The 22452-nt window shown below is 47.5% G+C and overlaps 1 pseudogene; it reads right to left on the bottom strand.

The window, feature by feature from the left end:
* LOC138559114 (zinc finger protein 585A-like) overlaps window positions 1-22151 on the bottom strand; it is a 473907-nt pseudogene extending 451756 nt beyond the window's left edge.
* Between the last annotated feature and the right edge of the window lie 301 nt (window positions 22152-22452).

The following is a 22452-nucleotide window of genomic DNA, read 5'->3' as shown; positions in this document are numbered from 1 at the left end:
GTGTAAATCCTCGTGGTTCTCAATGGCGGCAAGTGCCAGGATTGCAGTAATCAGGCAAATCAGCCTATTCTAGAGCTGTTGTGGCAGGCAAATGGGTCGGAAGATAATATGGACAAATGTTTCTAAAAGAAGCAATTTAGCATTGCATAATTTCGGAGGTGAAATGATTTCACCTTTGAGTGTGCCCAGGGTCTACGGGCTTACCTGGAAGCACTGCTCTCCTCCGACAAGAGCGGATACTGCTCTAGCAGTATTGCGAAGAGCTCCAGCTCACTGGGGATTTGGAACTTGGAAGTTGGACTTCTTGGCAATGTCCTGAATGTGAGGGAGGAAGGAAAGAGGAGTCAAGGATAACTCCAAGGTTTCTGGCTTCAGATGAAGTAGAAGGGGGAGAGCCCATAGAGGATGGCCAGAGTGAGGGGAAGAAAGAGTGAGCATGGGTCCCAATAGGAAGGATCTCAGTCTTGCTGGCATTGAGGCGGAGATCGTTGGAAGTGCTCCAGGACTGGATGGCGGATGAGGGAAGATGAAAGAGGGTCAGCAGGACGTTGGAAAAAGAGTTGTGCGTCATCTGCGCATCACTGGAAGTTGGAGAAGGAGGAAATGAGGAGAGCCAGCTGAGCAAGGTAAGTGTTAAAGAGCCAGAGGGGAAGAGGTTGGAGCCCTGGGGGACACCACCGGTGGAGAAAGATAGGTGAAGAGAAGGTGCCCATAATAACCGTGGATGACTGATCAGTTATGAAAGAAATCAGCCAGTCCAGTGCCCGCTCAGAGATATCCAGTATCATGGAGCAGTTTTAGGAGGATGGAGTGGATGACTGTGTCGAAAGCAGAGGAGAGATTGAGTAGAATGAGGACAGCTCGAGAGTTAGAGTCAAGAGATGCGAGCAATTCTTCAAGGGTGTTCAGAAGAGCAGTTTCCGTGCCTCTGGATGCTTAGAATCCAGATTGATGTTGTGGAAACCGCCAACAAGTTCAGTGTGTGAGGTAAGTTAGGGGAAGGCCGGCTTCTCCAGGAGTTTGCCCAAGGAATGGGGTGACAGAAATAGGGCAGTACTTGGCTGGACAGGTAGGGTCTGCTGAAGATTTTTTCAGGAGAGGGCACACAAGTGAGTGCTTGAGTGTGGAGGGAAAAGTACCAGTAGCAAAAGAGTGGTTGCAGAAATCTGTGAGAGTGCGGGCAAGGGAGCCAATGTTGTCCTTGATGGTTCTGGAGGAGCAAGGAGAAACCGGTTTGGATTAGACCTTCCTAGAGCGGACCACTCTGGTGATTTCATCAGGTGTGACAGGGGAGATGGAGAGAGGAAGGAGGAGGGTGGGAGGGGTTGGAGGAGAGGGTTGCAAGGGTGCTCAGGATGTCCAGAGTTGTAGTGGTCACGCGTGTGGCCAGTGTGTTGCAGAGGGCCTGAGACGGAAGAGGGAAGGAGGAGACTGCTGAAGGCTTGGTTAGTTTCATGCAGATTTTAAAGAGTTCAGCCATGTTGTTGGATGCACCAGATACCTGTGCCTGGATGTGGGCCCTTTTCTTGGCACAGATGGAGAATCTGTATTGTCTATGGAGCATGCACCAGGCCATTTTGTCAGAGGGTGAGCCTAAGATTTGACACTTCAGTTCTGCAGCTCTGCACTTACGTTTCAGGGCTGCAAGTTGGGAGTCGGGCGGGGGGGAGATCAAAGTGGATGAGGGCGGCAAGAGTGTCCTGCACTGTGGGTTGGTCCAGAAGGGAGAATGGAGAGGGAGAGCGAGGTGCAGAGGTCAAGAAAGAGAGTGAATGCTGTGATAGCGGTGTCCAAGTGGATGTTGAAGTCACCCAAGAGAAGTAGAATAGAGGAGATTGAGGAGAGAGGAGCAGAAAACAGCCCATTCAGAGAGGAAGAGGGTGGTAGGGCCAGGGGCATGTAGATCGGGGCAATGGTCAGGGAGGAGGAGAAGGGAGAGATGACCAACTTGCAAACCAGGCTCTCAAAGGAAGAGTAGAGCTGAGTGGGTAGGAAGGAGGAAGGAACCCACTCAGGGAACATTAAGGCATCCCCACCGCCAGCCCGGTTAGGTCATGGCTTGGAAATGCTCTTGTAGCCATCAGGGAGAAGAGAGTCAAAAGCATTGACTGAGCTGGCATTGAACCATGTTTCGGTAAGTGCGAGAATGTCAAAGTCAATGGGCCTCATTACACGGATGGCGGTAACGGTTTACCGGTACCAGTATTATATCGGTACCGGTAAATCCTTACCGCCTTACTACGAGGTCCCTTTGCGGGTTGGGGAATTTAACACCTGCTTTTTGCAGGCGTTAAAAACCAACCCGCAAAGGGACCCAGGGAGCTAATTACGGTACCGCAATCTGCGGTACCGTAATTAGCGCCTTCCCCATTCCCATTATGCCCTATGAGGCAAAAATGGGAATGGGGAAGGGCAATGGTGGAAGGGGGAATTACCGCCCCGCCAATCTTGGAATGGGAAGGTAATTCCCCTTTCCGCCAAGGCAGTGCCGGTATTTTACCGGCATGAACCATGGCACTAATAGCGCCATGGTTCTCCGCCATCCGTGTAATGAGGCCCAATGTCTTCAAGAAGGAGGCAGATGTCAGTAGAGTGTTTGTTGGCTGACATAAAGTGAATATACAGTGAATCATGTCAACAATTCAATAAGTACTCTTTAGATGTATGCATACGCACTCATACCAAGTCATGAAACCTCCAATAGTGCAGATCAAAAACCACACACAAAGGATAACACCTCTGCAATGGTGAACATTAGTACAGTAAATTGTCCCCAGATATAATCAACATGGTCTTTTCCTTCTCAGTCTCCATGCCCACACAAGATATTTACACGTTGAGAAAACCAATGGCACATCGCTAGAATCGGAGCAGAGCAACAATGCCAATGGCGGTTTGTATTCTACTAGCCAGAAACAACAACTTCAAATAACGCTTCCTAGCCCGTACGGTAGCTGGGCAAATTAACATAAAATTAGTCAAAGTTTCACAAATGCAGATATACAGGGGGCAAGTCTCAGAAACAGAATGGTCCAACTTATTACAGAGGCTAGTGATTGGTAGAGTCCCTATTAGAAATTTAGCATACAATGATCTTTCATATTTGGGGTTTACAAAACCTAGATGCACCTCATAACCCATATTCTGCTTCATATTCCAGTAACGCAGAAAGGCAGCTAAAGCTTCGGCTTTAGCAACAATGTTGCTTTCAAAATTCATCAACGCCACCAATTTCACCTCTACCTCGACTGCACTAATCATAGCTGAGGGAATGCACCAAAGCTCACTCAAGCCAGGTACTCTCATTTCTACCTCAATATATATGAACCACGGCCGGCACGCACCCCCAGCCTGCGCCATAACATCTTTCACGGCCTCCCTATTCTTAACTAAAAGTTCATTTAACCACAAGCAAACCCAGTAATAAATTGGCCAGTCAGCATGTAGATTCCAGACTTTGGATCCCGTTTCCAACCAAACCGGTATATTCGGTGTAGTCAACCATGTATTTGGTCTGATCACTTTTTTATTTCGTGTACTTTGCAGCTTCCCGCTGTAGCACGTATAGTGCATGTACCCAAACACACAGTCAAAGCCTGTAATTTTAAAAATGTTACCTCGTCCATCCTGGTTAAGTATATGCAAACCTTGATGACTAAAACAACTGACTCCGATGATCCGGAGATGCTCATAAATAATTATAATCAGGAGACTACTGAAATGCTCGATAAATGTGCACCCATGAAAGATAAACTAGTTAGAGATCTACCAAATGGCCACAAATGGTTCTCCTCTTCCCTGGCAGAACTTAGAGCTAGCAAAAGGCAGGCCGAACATCCCTGGCAGAAGGATAGATCTATTGCTAATTTGTCAGTTTGGAAATGCAAAGAGAAACAGTATAAAGCAGAAATTGTTGAGGCTAAGAAAACCTTTTACAACAATCAAATTAGTTCAGCTGGAGATAAGACCAGGGAACTTTTCTGCCTTTTTAGATCTTGGGAGAAACCTAACGCTTGTTGTCCTCCTATAAAACCGACAGATGATTATTGCGATCGGATACAGAGGGCTTTTGCAGATGAACTATCAAAAGCCCAAGATAAAATCAAATTAGAAGCACTAGCAGCCCCGTCGCCCATACTAACACCTACTCCATTACCCTTTGAGACACATCATACTTGTACAAGGACGTCACAAACCCAGCCAGCTTCCATATCAAGTAGTGATACTCTTCCAGGTTCTGTAGCAGGTTTTACTTTACGAGCATCTACTACTGCTGACATTTTTAAAATTCTGAAGTCTATGCATCCTACCAATTGTCCGGGTGAACTGCTTCCCTCCAAACTTATTTTGGAACATAAGGAACTCTTTGCGCCTTTTCTTTGTAGATTTGCCACTGCTTCCTTTCGAACAGGTGTCATTCCTCAATCAATAAAGAATGTAGCAGTTTCACCGCTACTAAAAAAAGTGGGCCTTGATCCCACTAATGCAGCAAACCTTAGACCAATCACCAACACCTTGTTCTTCCTCAAGCTCATAGATAAGACAGCAACTATCCAGCTTCAGGTCCATGTCCAGATGGCAGGCATTTTGCATGCCAAGCAGTCAGGGTTCAGAAGTTATCATGGCTCAGAGATTGCTCTTCTGGACCTACAGACTTATATGCTCTCTAGGCTGGAAGATAGCAAGTCAGGGCTGTTGATGTTGTTGGATTTATCAGCAGCCTTTGACTTGCTAGATCATAAAATCCTACTTGAAAGAATGCAGACTGTTGGGGGCCTCTTCGATCATGCTATAGTCTGGTTGAGAGCATTTTTGGAGGGCCGTCGGTCACAGGTGCATTGGGGGGACAGTGCCTCTGGGTCACAAATTATAACGTGTGGAGTGCCCCAGGAGGGATGCCTTTCCCCATTGTTATTCAATATCTACATTTATCCACTCTGCTACGAATTAGATCTTTTTCAGACCTTCTTTTGTAACTATGCTGACGACTTCCAGTTTGTCCTCAACATCACCGGCGATTATGATAAGGATCAAATCACAGTATATCAACTGATAAAACAGTGGATGTCCACCAATTGGCTGTGCCTGAATGCCACAAAGACCGAGCTCATGGTTTGTGCCCCACGTCGGGCACAAATCAAGTTGGGCCAGGAGTATACCGGCTTCAGGATTGATGGTAGTTTTATTTTATTTTTTTGTAAAGTATTTTATTGGTTTTTTCAAGAAAGTGAGAAACATTACAAACTTACAAGTGTGGTAATAAAGAAACGACACAACAAAAAAAAGTAACGTGAGAACAACCAAAACAACAGCAGTCTACATGTAGCGTTAATTATGAGATGTTTGGAGGCAAATAAAAATTATAGTTCCGATGTTACAGGAAGCGAGGGGAACAGATTTGGTTAATTCCATCTCTGTATCAGTATGAAAAATCGGGTGTTGTAGGACGCTACAGTCCTTCAGGGAGGCTTATAGTCTGCCTTGAAGCGCATGTCGCTCAGGAGGGCTTTCCAGGAGTCCAGGGTTCCACTTGTGGCTTCTCCGCTGGTTGTGATCCCGTCTTGCCAGGCCCTGGTTTCAGCAGTCGTCCATCTCGCCAGTTCGCTCAGCCACCGAGCATGGCTGGGGCCCGCTGGAGTCTTCCAGGCCATCGCTATTGTTCTCTTGACCAAAATGCATGAGATGTCCATTAGTTTCACCAAATGTTTAAATTTGCCCGGTCTAGGATATATACCTAGTAGGCACTCTCCGGGCGTCCAGTCGTATCTTACCATGCCAGCTTCTGCGCAGGATTGTTTGGCTTTGAACCAGAGTGATTTCACTTTGATGCAGTTGATGGTAGTTTTATTAACGTCGTGCAGAAAGTTAAAACCTTGGGCACCTTCATGGAATCTAGTTTAGACTGTGAAGGCCATGTTGCAGCAATTGGCACTAGCACTAACGATCATCTTAAAGTGCTCAGGCAGGTCGCACCTCTAATCTCGGTCGAAAACCGTATTAAACTTGTGAGAGGTGTCATCTTGCAACGGGTAGAGTACTGTAATGCACTTCTAGGCGGTGCAGGTAAAGCCCAAATTCAGGATCTACAAAAAAACCAAAACAAGGCTATCCGCATCATTTTTCAAATGAAGCGTTCTGAACCCACTACTGCAGGCAGAAATAAATTGCACTGGCTTCCTGCGGAAAGCAGAATTCAATTTAAACTGATAATAATATGTCATAAATGCATCTTTGGAAATGCTCCTGCTTACCTAAAGGATGTCATTGGTATCTACCAGCATAAAAGGAATCTTAGGTCGGCTGAAGGCTTTTTACTGGTACAGCACCGGGTGAAACGCTCCCGAGGTTCTGGAAGGGCTTTCCACACTCAGGGAGCCAAAGCATGGAATGCACTGCCTGCATCCCTGCGTAAGACAAAAGACCTTCTTGCCTTCCGAAAACAACTAAAAATGTATCTTTTCAATTAGTGTTAGTGTAAACTTCTGCGGTAATCTTTTGCTCACTGTATTTTGTTCTCTCGGCGCCTGGATGCCTATGGGCTTTGGCGCGTTACAAGCACAATAACATAACATAACATAACAGTCAAAGGGAGACGAAGCAAGTTTTTCGGATATTTATTTTCAATAGTAGTGAGCAGTTTGCATATCCCCACAGCTCTGCTCGGTCGATAGTAGCCTGCCTTGCTTGGGCTTTGTAGGCTTCCAAAGATACCCAGACAGCACCATTGCCAAAGTCGCACGAGAACCTCTAGAGGGCCCCACTGTATGTAGCCAATGAGACCTGCTCCTTGGCCATGTGCAGATCCCAATGGCAGGATGACGCCACCTTCAAGCCTAGATAATCCTAGTGGTCGACCTGATTATGCAACCGTCTTCCAGTTCCAACCTTGGGGGTTTCGGTTTCTTCGTTACCCCCACACTGAAGACCACGCTCTTAGTTTTTGCATCATTGATGGCTAGGCCATTTCCGACCACAGAAATCCTCGAAGAGCTGAAATTGTTTCTTGGTGCTTATCAGTGTAAGAAAGAAGGACCGCATCATCTGCAAACATTAAGACTGGGATTTCATCACCGGCCAGTTTTGGGGCATCAGTACACGCAGACACCCAATCAGCAATAATCCCATTGAGGAAAATACAAAAGAGTTTGGGAGCCAGCAGACAACCCTGGCGGACTCCCTTCTCAATGCTAATGGGTTGCGTTGTGCTCCCATCAGTGCCCCAGCGCCCCTCAGCCGTGTTGTCTGATAAAGTATATGAATGGCTGCAGCAAATGCGATGGGATGTCTAAACTACGTAAACCTTCCCACAGGCGGCTCCTTGGCACAGTATTAGAAGCCGTACGAAGGATTACAAAGATGGCATGCACTTTAATTGTCCTTAATACAGCGTACTTGTCACATATTAAGCGCAACCTCAAGTTTTGATCCACAGTGCTTAGGGCACTGCAGAAACCTGCCTGACGGTGACCAATACAATTATTACTAATTCAGGCTTCCAGGTGGCTCAATACTACTTGGCATATATTTTGCCCCCGAGTCGAGGATGGCAGATCCTCAGTAGATCCCTCAAGCCTTTTTTTTTTTAAATAAAAAAAAATCTGCACAATCTCTGCCTGCGTCCAAGAGACAGAAACAAAATTAGTTTGTACAACAGAGTTAAACAGCCTAGTGAAATATGGAACCCATATGCCAGGTTCTGACATGTGAAAATGAATAGGGACCCTATCCGGCCCTGTGGACATGCCCAATTTCTGCTTCTGTAGAGCTCTGCTAACTTCCTCACAGTAGATGACAAAGGATGCATCAGTGAGGTCAATCACACATGGAGTGCCGGGCAGGGGGCCTTGTGTATCCCACACAAGAGACCTATTCTCCAACCTCCTCACAAGAGATGACAAAGGATGCATCAGTGAGGTCAATCACACATGTAGTGCCGGTCAGGGGGCCTTGTGTATTCCGAACAAAAGATCTATTCTCCTTGTATAGTTCTGAAAACTGAACGACCCACACAGATTCAGGAACACAGCCTTGCTGATTACTACTGGTATTCTCGTGGCATAATCCCATGATTCCTCAGAAACCCTGTGAACCCCCCACCGCTGCTAATAGCTGTCAGCAGTTGGCTCCAAGTATCTTCAGTCCATGCTTGGTCTTTCTCTTTCAGGAGCAAATGGTAGGCTTTCCTGGTCTCTTGGATAATCGAGATACCCACAGCACGTTGGAGCCTTGCTTGTAGAATTAAAGCTAGTTTTGCTGCTCTACAGTCGGCACCATACCAAGGGGTTCAGGCAATCATAAGGAAAGTAACGGCTTTGTGATTTAGAGAAAAACGAGTCAGGGTTCCTCAGCAGGTCTGCAGTGACCTTCTGTCCCGTTAGATGTGCAGTACTCTCTAAAGTGGTGAAATGTTGTAAAAGAGGAAGCATGTCCCCATAATCCAATGGCAGGACCATTGGTAGATGAACATTAGTCCACTTGATATTGCGCTGGGCATGGCCCACTAAAGCCAGCGGAACACTCAGTAGAATCAGTCACTTTCAATGCCCAAAACAGATGATGATCACTCTCGCTTCTCTGGTGTATGGAGAAATTAGCTACAGATTGCCAAGCCTCTAGATTTGCCAAGATGGTCTATTTTACTGCGCAAGTGGACATTATCGAATGTGTCAATGGCCAGCACATCCCTAGGAAAACGGCCATTACAGGCCCTAGGTTTAACCCCCCATCAGCAACATTGCAGCCTCCTCCACCAGCCTATACTGCATCTTGGACTTGATTGAATTTAAAACATTCATAACCCAATGGTGATCCTCCTCCTCCATTATCTCCACCATACTGTCTAAAGGCTCGTATTGCAGATGAAAATCCCCATTAAGATACTTTGCAAGGAATTAGCTGGATTAGACCTTCAGGCATCAATTCTCTCCATATCACTGCGGAGAAGATCAATACCTAGTCCCTGCGACTACCTAACATATAGGTTTAGAAGAAGGATATTAGACCCATCAAGGGATTTAAGACGTTGTTCCAGAAGGTCTATAGAGCCTGAATCCGTAGCTCTAATTAACTCGCACATGGACACATTTACCATGTCAGCAAACCACCACTAGGGCGGTCATGTTGGCCCTGGTTGGTGGGAATCCCATGCATGGCATACCCCTGGAAGTGGGGGCTTCAGCAGCCCACAGGTTTTGTAAGCTAATCACCTCAAAAGGTGTGAATAAACCAAGCCATTTGTTGTCCACCAAATATTTGTTAACACCAGCAATATTCCAAGATGTGGTGCACATCTGATGCCCGTGTTGTACAATGGTCCCAATGGGTGACTCAACTGCATCATCCTTCTGACCCAGGATATCCTGTTTAACCAAAACATCAGCATTTGACAACACAACGATGGGGTGCCCGCCCCCTCAGTCTGCACGGTCCTGGGAGACACCCTTCCCCACGTCACCAGAGAGTCCCTCAGCTGGTAACGATAGTACCTCCATTATGAGCCCCAGTGTACCGACCATCCATCCCTCCATCCCTCTCTGGTGCATGCCAGCAGCTCGCAAGGAACAAGGAGCACCTGTCAAAGCGGGGTCAGTCTTGTGGCCTCACCTCGTTGAAGTTGGGTGGAACCTCTAGATTGGACATATCACAATGGGCATATCACAGTGTGTCCCACCCAATGGAACTCCTACCCTTCTGTCTCCCTCACCCAGTTGCTCATTCGGCGGTGAGAATTTAATTGACATTTCAAGATCATGCGGTTGTAGGGCTCTCTGCTCCATCAATAAAACGTCTCGCACCATCCTGGGGTCAGCTAGTTGGACATCAAATCCCTCCCTGCCTGGCAACCATTCGCATACCACTATGTCGCTCCCAATTATGGTAAGGCATCCCTTTTGGCCCTTACCCAGTGGATTACTTTATTCACTGGGTCATCTTTAGGTTCATGTCACTGTCAGCAGCTTGGGCACATTCACCAGGAAAATGCAGTTCCAAGATGGTTTCAAGTCATAGACATACCATTTCAGCTAGCCATATCAGAACCCCCAATCGTCAGGACACTGTGGGTCAGCCCCTGGATTACCTCCTCCGACCTCTGTGGTCCACCAGTCTATCAACAACACCATGCATGTTTCCCCTCAGTGCGGCTCCCCCCCACACACATGAACATTTGGTGGACTGACTGCATGCGGGGCAACTGTGCTTGACCCCTTTAGAAACTCAACACTTCATCAGATCATCAACGACCTTATGCAAAGCCTTCAGTTCAAGCCTCATTATCCTTCCTTAGGTGTGCTACAGTGAACACGGCAACGCTACAACCATCACCTTGCCCAAAGTCATGTGTCCCCCTCTGACCCTCCCACCCCCACGTTGCATACATTCTTCTATGCTTCTTGGCACAAACAGTTTATCAATGCTGACAGTAATAGGACCTGAAAGAGGTAGCCCAAAATCAAAAAGAACATGTGGATTGTGTAAACTATCGATTATGGGGGAAACAGCTTAGCATGTACTGGCAGAATGTAAGGAAAAGGGATCCTTATACAGGACTGTACTGGGAGGATGTAGGGAAAAGGTATCATTATACAGGTCTGTCCTGGGAGGATGTAGGGAAAAGTGATCATTATACAGGTCTGTCCTGGGAGGATGTAGGGAAAAGGATCATTATACAGGTCTGTCCTGGGAGGATGTAGGAAAAAAGGGATAATTATACGGGTCTGTACAGGCAGAATGTAGGGAAAAGGGATTATATAGGTCTGTCCTGGGAGGATGTAGGGAAAAGGGATCAGAATACAGGTCTGTCCTGGGAGGCTTGGTTAATCGTTAGGACAGGATAAGAGATGACAGTTTCTGGCAGCACTGCTTGAAAACCAAGAATAAGGCACTGCACATTGCTTTACACTGTGTATGGAAGATGATGATTTAGTAAGAGAACAGAATGACATTGTCTTGCTCAGAATGAGCCTGAATCAATAAAACAAAAAATGTTAAGGTCCAAATGTTATTTTAGGAGCTCAAGTAGGAGCCGTCATGAATATTGCAGAAAGTTATGCTACATTATTAGTGATGAATTGCTATTTAGATTCAATGGAAATTAATGTATATATTATTGATTTGTAGTTTTACGATAAATTGTGTTATATGTTTTGTGATACATGTTTAAATGTGCAAAGTGTAATATGAACTCATCACATTAATAAATAATTATTTCATAAGAAGGGTACAATTGTTTATATCTGTTTTTAAGGCAGTTGTATTTTGTATTCGTAATTCATTTATTGAGAGCGTTCACCAAGAGCTTTACAAACATTTAAAATGCAATGGTACAATAAAAATGAAGCACAATAACCAAATTAGTGATCAAAGCTGACTATAGGAAAGAGAAAGAAGGAGCTTTTAATTGGAAAAGAAAATTCAGTTAGGTAGAGGCTGCACGGAGAGATGTGGAAGAGTGTTCCAATGTATAGGTGCAAGAAGAGGAAAAGAACGGCATCGAGAAGCACAGGGCGGCTGAGGAACAATGAGGACAATAACCAGCATCGAGTTTAAGCAAAGCTCCCAAGATAGCAACACATTTTCCAAAAGAAAAATCTGGATTCCGCCTCCTTGGAACAAGTAGGTTTACCTATCTTTGCTGCCCACTTTCACATGCAATAGATGACATCATGATTTTACAGTCAGGTGAGTGTGGGTATGAGCAAGTGAGATATCCCTGAAAACAAAATATATTGGTTCTAAAATATCTACGTTCCTACGCAGCAGGTGGTACCATAACACCAAGGGCAGGTTACTCTGGCCTAAAACCAAGACTCTTAATGCTATATTTCACATAAAGGTTGCATCACATCAGTGATTGAGGCATTAATGGATATGGTCCATCCCTCACCCCTCCTGCCAGGATGGGCCAAGATCTGGAATTTAGATCCCACACATAGCAGGTCATGCAGAGTTCGTTACGTTTATGACTGAATCATGCTGTTGTTAGCAACAATATCTGCAGGGTGTGAGCTGTGAGGACTTGATGAAGATCTAGACCCAGTTGATGGAGCCACATCTTGGAGCTTCCCTCCCAGGGCAATGTGTGGGAGAGTGCTTCAAAGTGGGTCTTCATCAGGAATGCACACATGATGCTAGCCAATAGGGGATCCCAGCACCTAACAATGCCAGTGGGTCATTATTTCCTATAACTGGGGACAATAAGTTAATAAATAAGGGATGCAGATGATGTCAGGAGGCTGCAATACTTAGATCACCTGACTTGCTAAATGCTCATGAACGGGTGCAAGTGGGCATGTCACTGTCCTTGACTCATCTTCCTTCACAAGCGCGGGGGCTTCCTTTTCTATCACCTCATGTTGTGACCCCTCTAGTGGGTGGGCAGGCAAGGGGAGTGTGGTTCTGTTATACTTCTGCACACTATACCATCATTTCCATCGACTACCGCATGCTCTCAATTCCCCTCCAGAATGCTCACTCTTTCGTGCCTAGACACAAAACAACACCCACCAAAGTGCAGATCTTGTGTTCTGTTTTATTCAGCGGCTCTCGATGAAGGCTTTACATCAATCCCTTGCTTCCCCAGGTGATCTGGAAAGAGAACAACCAACACTACTTGTAATTACCAATGTGCCCATTTAATTCACTTGTAAACTCTGCTCCTCCACCCTCATAGCAAAGTAGCAAAGTGCTGTGATCCACCATACAGGACCACTAGCGAATTACCAATTAAGTTTACTAGGACAGCGCTGAGGAGAGGATTAACATAACATAATGTCTCTATATGTAGAGTGCACCCTCTCCCCCACACGCACTGGTGTATTTTTGTGTTATAGACAGAAGGTAACAGATGTTCATTGTTACACAACTCAGCGCCTCATCCTGTTAATCTTGCATGGTTGAAGGTCTGGGTGGACTTGCAGGGATTCAAACTAGTGACGTTGAGGTCACACACACACACACAAGGATCCTTCTAGAGAATGCACTAGTCCACTGAGCCACAGACCTGGATGCTAAACCTGGATCTGGACACCACTTTCAGGAAGAGGCAGGAGGGAGGAATGGAGAAAAGACAGGAGAAAGGGGGACATGAAGGGTCCATGAACGCAGGGTGGGAGACAGGCTATCTCAGAAGCATTGAACAACCGGTGCAGACAAACAAACTACAGCGGTTATCTACCTTTTGGTGCCTGGGCTTCTTAGGTTTTGCAGAGTAGGATGACACAATATTGTGTTTAGATCTGGAAATGGAAGATATTTATGTTATTAATTAAATACTACAAATGCAAGACATCCTAAAACAATACATAATCGAAGCATCCAAAGTGGAGCTGCCTTCCCCTCTCCCCGCCCAGTAATGCATCCTCCATCTTATACACAGAAGACAGGATTAACTGGAGGTTTATGAAGAGCAAGCAGAGACAACAGAACTAATACTTGGCCAAAACAGATGATCAGTGGGAGTGAATAGTCACTGGTCACTCACCTACAGCAAATGATTCCCCAATTATTCCTTAAAAGATAGCATTTGAGGTCCCATGGAGACAAAAAGGAGCCCATCCACCCAGGGCAGTTTCTAGTCCATTTGGTGCCTAGGGCAACACACTCAATGCACCCCCCGTGCTAGTCATGCGTGCCACTCCCAAACTACACTCCACGGTTAAGTAACTCCTACTCAATGTCAATAATTCACAGCTTTACATATTTTATTACATTGTGATTCAAGAACTTTGCAAAAATGCTAAATGCTAGTGTAGGCCCATTTTCTCATTTCTAACGGGCCACTTTTCTGGCCAAGGGGTGGCACTTTGTTGAGTTACTTCACTATGCAGCTCGGTTTAAAAAAAAAAAATCTTTATTCTGCAAATTGGTTAATTAAAAACCTTATACACACAGTTTAAGAACATTATTAAAACCATATCAATGATACACAGCATATAAAAACATTACATAGGTTGCATAAAAAAATATGTACTCCTACGTCCCATCCCCTTTCCTCCATACTTATGGGACATCTCTCCGTCCTGTGGGACGGGACTGGAGCACTTTGTAAAAAGCATCCAAATGTTTCCAAAAATGTGTCCTTCCTCTCTTTCTTGCGCGGAGCACGGCATGCGGCCGTAACCCCGCCCACCTTGGCTCCGCCCCGCGCATCGCCCATCAGTCCTTTTCTCTGCTCGTTCGGCACTTGCATCCTCAGAAGATTTTCTTCCCTTTTTTCCTCTCTGGCTCTCGCTAGCGATCATGTACTAGTCTGTCTATGTCTTTCAAACTAGACTTTCCAGATTGTTCATCGTGTCACCGTCGTTTTGCGAGGGGGCGGATACCCATCCTCTTTGTTTAGAGTGCTTGGGTCCGGATCACCGTTGGGACTCCTGTTTTTACTGCGACTCTCTTTTGGTCCGGGCACTTCAACGTCGGTTGGAGCGGTGGGAGGAGGTGTTCCGACGAACTCCTCCTTCGCATTTTCAGGCGTTCATCGACGAGAAGAAGAAACGCCTGGTAAGTTCTTTACTTTTCAGAGCACCCCGGCCGGGGGATACCTTTCCAATTCCTCTCGGACCGGGAGGGGCGTTGATCGCTCTGAGGTGCCCGTTGGGCCTAATAATTCTACCAGAGTTTTCTCCGAGGGTCTCCGTAAGGGGCCTGTGCATAGCGAAGTATGCTCCGAGGCCCCTCCTGTGGGGGTTGTTTGTAGACTCAGTTCTACTGAGTCGTGGGATACCGGAGCTTGCTCTGAGGTATCTCTGTCGGCTTCCCTCAAAAATAAGACCGGGGTGCGCCCCGAGGCCTTGGATGGGCTTGCTGTTACCGAACGGATGTTCGTGGCCCCCGCAGATAAGGCTGTTACCAGGCCTGGGTCCGAGGTCCCTCGTTCAGAGGCTAAAGCTACCAACGGTTCTGAGAGGCCTGAGAAGGCCTTGTCGGTGAAAGCTGTTTCTCACCGTTCCCGCTCTTGCGGCGACACCAGACCTGTTGAGTGGGCAAAGAAGCAAAGTTCTTCTTTTACCGGCAGTGCCGAGGTCCTTCCTTTGAAGGCTAAGTTGGCAGTTAGTATGTCACAAAAACATTCCAGGCCTCGCAGTACTGGCTCTGCCGAGGTTCCTTATGTTAAGGCTAAAGTTAAGACCCCTGATCCATCGACAGGGACCCCTGCCTCACTTCCTCACGTGTCGCAGTTCCCCTCAGATGAGGACAAAATGGCGCCCATTCCCGCCATGACCGCGGTGGCCATTTTAGGTGCTACCCCTACAACTACGCCATCGGCCTCTGGTATAGGGCTTGGTCCCTTGGGTGAACATAGAGTCCCTTGTGCGCATCCTTTTCGGCCAGTTTATGATTGGAACGCCCGGATGCCTCTTCCGCACAATGTTTTGTTGCCTGTGGGGTCGGCACCTTTGATTTATGTGGATACGTCGGTGGAGGGGCCTGTGTGGCACCCTTCCCCGTTACGTCCCTGGATTTGTCCACCTCATGAGAGGCCGCCTCAGGTTCCGAAACAGTCCCTGGAGGACGCCTTTTTCAGTAAATTTCAACCACTTATGCGTACCGACCCCACAAGGGAATACTTCAAAGGGCTTTTCAGGGAGATATATCCACCTGCGCCTCCGGCTCCACCAGTACCTCCGGTGGTTCCACCGGCGCCTCCCTTGTCTACTGTGCCTCCCCTGACTCTTCCGCCTTTGCCTCCATTGTCCCCGGTGGACAAGGCAGCGCCTGACATGGCTCAGCAGGATCCTGACCTGTCAGATGACGCCCAAGGCAATCAGGACAACGAGTATCTTCCCCGCTCTATCGGAGCTTTTCATGACCGGGTACTGGACATGATGAGTTTCTTAGATGTTCCGGTGCCCGTGGCACACGCTCCGCAGGAGGGCGTGCTTTCTGGGGCATTCACCCTGTCTCCCTTGGAGCGTACCGGCCTTTTCTTGCAGAAGGACGTTCTGGCCGAGGTCCGCAGAGTCTGGGAAAAGCAACACTCTGGACTTTTTGTCAATAAGAAAATTGACGCGAGATACAGGCTGCATTCTTCGGAAGAGGTGGCCCTGTCGACTTGTTCGCCTGCCTCCTCCACAGTGGTGGCTGCGGCCACTTTGCAGTCCAGGCCTGCAGCATCCTCTTCCATGACGGCTACTCGGGTTCTGGGAAAGGAGGACAAGCTCCTAGACTCCCTTGGAAAATCTTCAGCCTTGCAGCTCAGGCAAGCCAACGCTGAATTGATATTAGCGGGAGCTAACATGCAGATATGGAAAGGTCTGTCGGAGTTTGAGGAGTTTATCCCGGTCGAGAAGCTGGAAGACTTCAAAAGGAGGCCTATCCGACGTCAGGGTCTTGGCCCAGGATCTCCTGGAGGCTGCGGCTCATCACGTAGACACCTTGGCTCGGGGCCTTATGCTGGGGGTTGATACCTCACGGCAGGCGTGGCTGCATGCCACTAAATTTTCTAAAGAAGTGCAGGACAAGGTGTTGGACTTCCGTTCTATGGTAAGGAGCTCTTTCATTCTACAACAGATGTAGAGCTCACCAAGACGAAGGATAGCACTCAGACAACTAAGTCATTGTCTGTCCTGGTTAAGGCTCCTTTCAAAACCCAGAGACTGTTGTCGCAAGGTCGACCTTCCTCTGGCTTTAGGGGCTTCCTCGACCGCAAATCTCGCAGAGAGTGGATACCCCTGTGGGGAATAACCGCCGTAGGCAACAACGGATGCAGTTTTTCTCCTGCACTTGAGCCTCCTCCTCAGGTTCAGGTGGCACCGCCACCGATAAACCTATTAAATGAGGGTTTTCTGCACTTGCACGAGACCCCAGTGGGAGGACGCATTGCGTCCCATTGGGACGCGTGGCAGACCATCACAGAAGACAGATGGGTCTTGTCAGTCGCTCGAGCGGGCTTCCGCTTACCTCTACCCCCTACCCCACCCCTCAACCGTCCTTTTCAGCTGTCAGGCTCGCCATCCCTCAAAGCCGAAGTTCAGAAACTTCTGGACCTCAGAGCTGTGGAACCCGTTCCCCTTGGGGAGCGAGGGGAGGGCTTCTACTCCTGGCTGTTTACGGTGCCCAAACCAAACCAGGCTGGCCTGCGCACCATCCTAGACCTTTCCCAGTTCAATCATTTCCTACCCCAAGAGAAATTCAAGATGATCACGCCCAGCCAGATACGCTCCTCATTGCAGATGGACGATTGGCTCAGCATCGTGTATCTTCAGGATGCGTACATGAATATCCCGATTTGGAACCCACACAGGAGATACCTCTGCGTCTCTTTGGGAGAGGAGCACTTCCAGTTTCGAGTGCTTCCTTTTGGCCTCAGCTCGGCGCTGCGTGTCTTCACGATGATGATGTCGGTGATTGCGGCCTATCTTCGTTTCCAGGGTATCCATGTGTATCTGTATTTGGACGACTGGCTCTTACGCAGCCCTTGTCCGCTGGCAGCAGCGGGCAATCTCCAGTCTCTCCTTCAGCTCCTGTTCCATCTTGGGGTGTCGGTGAACTGGCAGAAATCTTCCATGACGGTCTTGCAGGACGTGATTTTCCTGGGTTTTCGTTGGAACACGATCGACTGCAGAGTGTACCTGACCAGGGACAGAATGGCGGATCTGTTAGCCACGTGTCAGATGTTTGCGCAGTCAGAGAGCATGTCGGCCTGGTGATTCCAGAGGCTTCTAGGCCTCATGGCCTCGTGTGTGCTGGCTCTTCCTCTTACTCGTCTAAAGATGAGACGGACCCAGGTGGCTCTTCGGAGTTCCTGGCATCAGGCTGGGGACCCGGATTCCAAGCGGATAATGATTCCAGATTCCATGAGAGTGGACCTGGATTGGTGGTCATCTCTCAGCAACCTGTCGGGGGGCGCAGGGTTTCAGGACCTTCTGGGGTGGGGTGCGATGTTAGATCTTCTTCAGGTCTCGGACCTCTGGTCGCCTCAAGACAAGCTCCTGCACATAAATCATTTGGAGCTTCTGGCGATCTTCCTAGCGCTCAGGGCGTTCAGACCGCTCATTGCCAACAAGGTGGTCCGCATACGCACGGACAATGTGGTGTCAATGGATTACATCAACAAGCAAGGGGGAACAAAGTCTCCGCCCCCTCGTGGACCTGTCCATCCAGATATGAGAGTGGGCCGTGCTTCATGGTGTCTGGCTGCTTGCAGTGCACATCCCAGGCCAGCTGAATGTCACAGCGGATGCCCTCAGCCGGCGGACAGTGGTCAGCTACGAGTGGGAGTTGAAGGCAGAGGTCCTCTCATAGATTTTCTCGGGCTGGGGCACACCGGAGGTGGACCTCTTCGCTACGGCGGTAAACAAGAAGCTTCCTCAGTATGCCTCCAGAGGGGGGCTGGGAGCCTCCTCTCTGGGGGATACGCTCGAGATTCCATGGCACAACATGATAGCTTACGTCTTCCCGCCTCTGCCATTGGCAATCTGGAAGCTGAAGAACTATGTGAACTGTTCCCTTCTACTCATAGCCCTGTGGTGGCCGGCCAGGATGTGGTTCTCAGAACTTCAACACCTGTCGGTGTATCCGCCGATCAGGTTACCAGTAACTCCCGATCTTCTTCATCAAGGGGAACAGCAGATGGGGCACCCCTCCCCACAATCGCTCAGCTTGGCAGCATGGTGCCGAGTTCAAGTCTTTAGAGCATCTTAACTTGTCTACGGATAACATGCGTATTATCCAGGCAGCCGGGAAACCCTCGACCAGATGCCAATACAGGAGTAAAATGGCTCAGGTTCTGTCATTGGAGTTTGGAAAAGCAGTTGGATCCAAGGGTGGCTACGATTGACATGGTGCTGTCCTTTGTGTCCTCCCTAGCAGAGTCGGGTGTTCACGTTCTGTCATGCAGAACTTACGTTTCAGCGGTTTCCGCTTATCTTTCTACAGAACAATGTTCGTATTCTCTGAGTAACCCAGTGGTTAAGAGGCATTTTCAGGCTTGACACGCCTCTACCCTCCGGTTCGTAATCCGCACCCGCCGTGGTACCTAAATGTAGTCCTGACGGCGCTGTGCCATAAACCTTTTGAACCAATGGCTACGGTGGACATCAAGTACTTATCCTGGAAAATGTCCTTTCTGGGTACTGTTACGTCAGCAAGGAGAGTGAGTGAGCTCAAGGCCTTGTCAGTGGAGCATCCTTTCTTGGTCTTTCACAAGGACAGGGTAGTCCTACGGACAAACCCAGCCTTTTTACCGAAGGTGGTAACTGAATTCCATCTGAATCAGTCGATCTCCCTACCGGTCTTTTTTCCGACCCCTGCCTCCGAGGCTGAAAGGGTTCTGCACTGTCTTGATGTCAGAAGAGCTCTTAAGTTCTACCTTGACAGGACTTCCGGGCTTAGGGGTTCTTCTCAACTTTTATGACCTTCGGTAACCCTCAGGGTAAGCAAGCGTCTAAGGCGACTATTTCTCGGTGGATTGCCGCCTGCATCACAGAGTCTTTCACCGTCCAAGGGCTGAAACCTCCTAAGGGTATTCATGCACACCTGGTGCGGGGCAAGGCAGCCGCGGTTGCTTTTCAGAAATATGTCCCCTGGGAGTCCATCGCTAGGGCAGCTACTTGGGCCTCCGCATCTGTTTTTTGTAAGCATTATTGTCTCGACATGAGCTCAAGAGCCGATGCTCAGTTTGGTCAGGCTGTGCTGAAGAACCTGTTTCGGTAAGGGGTATTTCCATCCACCTGTAGTTCCTATAAGGAATACTTGGGAATCTCCCATAAATATGGAGGAAAGGGGATGGACGTAGGAGTATAGGTTACTCACCGTAGTGACCACCTTACTCCTAGTCCATAGTCCCCTTTCCTCCATACGCCCGCCCGCCGTCCCCTCTAATAAGGTTCCTCTGTTATTGCTAATAGGTCTCTGACCTGGCGATAGAAAAGGACTGATGGGAGATGCGCGGGGCGGAGCCAAGGTGGGCGGGGTTACGGCCGCGTGCCGGGCCCCGCGCAAGAAAGAGAGGAAGGTCACATTTTTGGAAAAATGTGGATGCTTTTTACAAAGTGCTCTGGTCCCGTCCCACAGCACATAGAGATGTCCCATAAGTATGGAGGAAAGGGGACTATGGACTAGGAGTAAGGTGGTCACAACGGTGAGTAGCCTGGTTATTATTAACTAATGTTGTATTTCCTGATTGTAACAATCTGCAACTAAGCTTTCTATGTAACCAGCTCCCAGATGACCCCCGGGTTATCCTGAAACTTTCTATGAGCTGTAAGAGACTGAGCATTTCACTAATGTCAAAATAAAATAAAAGGAATTACATATAATGACATAAAATCTTCTTCCAAATGTAATATGCTACACCAATATACACCTGAGAATGTGCAGCATAAATAATAGCCCAGAATTGATCCGTAGTTCCCATTTCCAAATTGCATACCAGGTGAGAATATCCCTGGATAGATAGCCCACCACGTTTATAGCACCCGTTGAGCAGATGTCTCACCGTTTCTAGCCTCGGTATCGATATTTCCTCAATTCATACGGAACTGATCTCCAACCCTCAGTGTACTCTTGTACTCTTTACAAGGAAGAATATTAAAACGTAAGAACATCATAAATCTCTTAAAATAAGCTTGTCCATGTCTTAACAGATAATCCCATGGCTCACCATTCCCAAATCCTTCTTTAATATAGGAGGCATATATTTTTTGGGTATTTAAGTACTCCAGGCAATTAATCATATCCCATTCGGTAGCCTTCCTTTTCATTATATTATTAAAACGAAAGACCTCGTTATTAAACTCAATATTGTTTAAGTTAATATTGAATAAAAAGGAATTCTGTCTTCTGCAAAGCGCTCAGATGGTTATTTGTGTGACCAGTGCAAATAGCATTTGCTATAATGCCAAAAAGGCTCACCTATTTAGATGGACGCATAACACTGTTATAAAGTTTTTGACACTGTGTATTTTCCTCAATGTGGACAGTGAAACAATTCCTAGTTCACATCTAATTGCTTCTATCGGGGCAGCTCTAGGGTGTTTATGGTTTACAGAATTTCCCCTTCAAGTTTATCGAGCCATTGCATATGTCATTTAAAACCTCCACTGTATACAGTACTCCAGGAATAATACTATATCTATATATTTCAATAAAGCCCTCAATGGAATAACTTGCTGTAGATATCTTCTGATAACATTCCAATGGTTAACCATCCTACTGGATATTTTGTTGTACATTAACAGAGACGGATGGCTAACGATAGGCATGCCCAAATATGGGTAGGTATCCACAAGTTCCAGACATGTATTATTTATCTTCCATAAATGTTCTTTTTCCTGGATTGCACACCTACCATCATGACTCTAGTCTTTTGGGTGTTAATAATAAGATCATTGTTAGAGGCATATACACAGTGTCCAATAATTTGTGTAGGCCAATAGGGGTCTTATCCAAGACAACGGTGTCACCCGCATAGGATAACAACCTTATTCCCACTTCACCTATTTTGGGAGGAAATTAACCAAGGACAGACTTGTATTCATGTCTGCAACGTACACATTATACAATACAGGGGCGATAACACAGCCCTCTATTTGTGTGGACAGGGGGAGTGAGAGTTCACTTCCATCAACACAAATTGTAACAAAAATTGCAGAATACAGTGCTCTGATGAAATGCAGAGATGGGGCATTTGTCCGGTGGTGCTGCAACTTCAACCAAGGTTTTCCCCTATTCACGTAATAAATGCTCCACTCAATGAAGCATAGGTAGAGATTCTTTTCTGGATCACTTGGGTGTCAGAGATGAGATCATTTAGTCCTGATCTAAAGCCAGTTTTCTGGTAGGGAATAATATGTTGCTCCACTATCCAAGTATTGATGGTTTTTATTTGCAAATGTGGACAGGTGTTCTTACCTGCTTCCATAGCTCTCAACCATTTGTGTTGCAAAGCGTGTGAGTTGAGAGCTATGTGCTTCTGTCCACGCCTTGAAGTCAGATCAAGATCAGCACTCGGAGGCGCCCTTTGCCCCCACGCAGCAGCGCGAGACAATGGGGTCCCGCCCGGGCTGCACGTGCACTGCGTAACGTACTTAAGAGGCAGCACCCACCGCTCGCGACCTCAGCGAGTGACTCCGGATTGCCCGCCCGCGCCCGGGTCGCAAACCCAAAGAACAGACATGCGCACAGCTAAGACACTGCTTAGTAGACAATGCACGGTAGAGCGAGCGAGTGTTTGTCGCACAACAAATTGCGCACGCGCAGAGCTGAGATACCGCTTGCCTGACAATGCGCAGCTGAGACACTGCTTATCAGAAAATACCCAGTAGAGCGCTGCAGCACACAACAAACTGCGCACGCGCAGATGCATCCACCTGGCAAGCAAACTAGAACAGACAAAACACAAATATAAAATCCTCAAGACGTCTGCAACTGCTAAACCAGCGATGCAATCTGTGTCCAGCTGTGGCGATGCACGTCTCCTTCCTTCTGGCACTTTCTATGTTCCCATTGATATGC

Source organism: Ambystoma mexicanum, unplaced genomic scaffold (genome assembly GCF_040938575.1).
Source record: "Ambystoma mexicanum isolate Mex_15411 unplaced genomic scaffold, UKY_AmexF1_1 Mex_scaf38, whole genome shotgun sequence".
Lineage (NCBI taxonomy): Eukaryota > Metazoa > Chordata > Amphibia > Caudata > Ambystomatidae > Ambystoma > Ambystoma mexicanum.
Note: the sequence above shows the minus strand (reverse complement) of the source record. Positions and strands in the feature narration are given on the sequence as shown.